A 2,864-nucleotide genomic window follows, 5' to 3' on the forward strand; every position below is an offset into this window, starting at 1 on the left:
GGAAGGTGGGATTAGAATGGGCACCTGGTTGTTCTTCGAGCCGGTGCGGACACGTCGGGCTCAAAGGCCCCCTTCTGTGCTGTATATTTTCAATGGTTCCATGGTTCTATGAATATCTTTTGATATTTTCTTATATAATGTTCTCTGCACGAGTCGGAAAGCAACAGATGTAAAAGTACAAGGATAAGTCTCTTCCATTTCTGTTCACATACATTACAAAACCAATCACTGGCCACTTTGCCTGTTGGACAAATCGTCTGATTTCGATGCTAATCTATTCATTTAGTGGGTCGTTACATGGTTAGTTGCTTCAACTGATTTTAAGACATGGCCCATTCTTATTGATGTTTTTGTAACATTATTTGGAAAACCTTCCTTCCAATTTGCTACAATTTGTGTATTTCAACAAAAATGTAGAAAACTCAATCTTCAAATGATTTCTTACAGTCTAGTTATCTTTATAACTGAAATGCACTTGTATTTTTCATCTCCTATTTGCATATTACATTCGTGCATTTTAAATACAATTACCTTTAATTATTGCATTTTTTCACTTGCTTTCATTTCAGTTCGAAGTACAATGCAACCACGTTAATATTCGAACCAGGAGCAGAAACACGGGCGGGATTTCCCACCCCCTAACACAGGGGCACAGAAACGAATCGCCACGGTGCAAATTCTGATTGATCCCGGGACACGGAGGGTTCCTGTGAGATTCTGGTCCTTTGTGACCCTGTTCCGTCGGACGGTACTTTTATCTGAAGGTTACAGGTAGAACCATCATTGAATCATCCATTGATCTTACACCTGTGACTGTTCATATTGTATTTATTCCCATTTATTTATTAATTCCACAATGTATTGCCAATTATTTTTATAATAAACCCTCTATTCACCTCCACAGGTAATAGAATTAGATTCTATTATTGGATGTCGTTAATGAGTTGCAGAGTTCACCCCGAACTCCAACAAATCACTGCGTTTGCTCCAAGGCTGAAGTATAATTTCCCTGTTTATTTCCCTTACTCACAATTAACTTAGTGACGATTGTGATCCTGTCTCGGGGGAAGTGCGGACTCTCCAAATGTGTCACTCGTTACCTGGTGTCCATGGCAGCGGCGGATCTACTGGTCGTTATCACTGATCTGATATTGAGGCACATTCACATTGTTTATTGGGAGCAGTTTCTTTTCCTGCGGTCAATCCTCGTGTGTAATATCCACGCCGTCCTGCTTTATGCAGCCACAGACTGTTCGGTCTGGTTCACCGTCACTTTCACCTTCGATCGATTTGTGGCCATTTGTTGCCAGAAGCTGAAAACTAAATATTGCACCAAGAGAACGGCGGCTGTGGTTCTGGGAACAGTGACTGTACTGAGCTGTTTGAAGAACACTTTCTGGTACTTTATGTTAACAAGTAAATATCAACTTAATAATAATTCATGGTTTTGCTATGTAACACTCGAAGTGACTGATTCACAATTGTGGACAGTAATCGAAATCCTTCATCATATTCTAACCCCGGGTGTCCCATTTGTTCTGATTCTGCTGCTCAAGTTTTCACCATCAGACACATTTTAGTGGCCAGCAGAGCCCGCAGGAGAATCCGGTGCCACAGCAGTGGGGAGAGTTCCAGTGACCCAGTGATGGAGAACCGCAAGAAATCAATGATTTTACTGTTTGTTATCTCAGGGAATTTCATACTGTTATGGGCGATGTTTAGGGTACATTCCTTGTGGAATCGGATGTGGCATTTTCTCGGTGATGTTGGATCTCTTCTTGGATATATACAAGAAATAGGATTTATGCTTCACCTTCTGAGTTGCTGCACAAACACTTGCATTAATGCCGTGACCCAGACTAAGTTCAGAGAGCAGTTGAAGAAAGTGGCGAAATATCCTTTTACTGTAATTATTAAATCATTTAAATAACTGAAAGAGCTGCAGGCTTTTCCGAAATCGAAAACAGCGCTATCCAATATGATGTCCAATCCACTCTCCCCGGTGTAATTGGAGATCCCAGAGTGGCCGATAATCTGTACTCTGGAGAGAATGAGTCGCAAATCTGAACCGGGATGGTGGAATAATCTGCCGACGAACATTCTAAGGTGAATTGTCGGAGGTCCGAGTCGGAGGACATTCCCAGGGACCATCCGATAAAAACTTACATTCCCACAGAACAGCCACTGAACAATTATATTCCCAGGATCAGTCTGGTAAAGAGATACCTTTCCAAGGGAAATCCGGTAAATACTTACATCCCCAGGCACTGTCAATAAAAACGTGCATTCCCAGGAATCATCAGGTAAGCACTAACATTCCCAGGGACCATCAGGTAAGCACGAACATTCCCAGGGACCATCAGGTAAGCACTTACATTCCCAGGGACCATCAGGTAAGCACTAACATTCCCAGGGACCATCAGGTAAGCACTTACATTCCCAGGGACCATCAGGTCAGCACTAACATTCCCAGGGACCATCAGGTAAGCACTTACATTCCCAGGGACCATCAGGTAAGCACTTACATTCCCAGGGACATTACGGTAAACACTTACATTCAAAGGGACCGTCCAGCAAACAAATACATTTCCAGCGACCATATGGTGTATACTTACATTGAAATATAGAACATTTACGGTACAGAAGGAGGTCATTTGGCCCCTCATATCTGTGCCGGTCGAAAAAGCTACCCAACCTAATCCCACTTTCTGGCACTTGGCCTGTAGTCTTTTAGGCTATGGCACATCAAGTACATATCCAAGTACTTTTTAAATGCGATGAGTGTTTCTGCCTCTCCCACCCTTTCAGATGGTGAGTTCCTGACCCCCACCACCCTCCTTCTACCAATTACTTGAAATCTATGA

General features: G+C 42.6%; 1 pseudogene; it reads left to right on the forward strand.

Annotated features, from left to right (window-relative positions):
• Positions 1-1,109: 1,109 nt before the first annotated feature.
• Positions 1,110-1,930, forward strand: LOC137319842 (probable G-protein coupled receptor 139; annotated as a pseudogene).
• The last annotated feature ends 934 nt before the right edge of the window (positions 1,931-2,864 follow it).

This window comes from Heptranchias perlo, unplaced genomic scaffold (assembly GCF_035084215.1).
Source record: "Heptranchias perlo isolate sHepPer1 unplaced genomic scaffold, sHepPer1.hap1 HAP1_SCAFFOLD_90, whole genome shotgun sequence".
Taxonomy (NCBI): Eukaryota; Metazoa; Chordata; class Chondrichthyes; order Hexanchiformes; family Hexanchidae; genus Heptranchias; species Heptranchias perlo.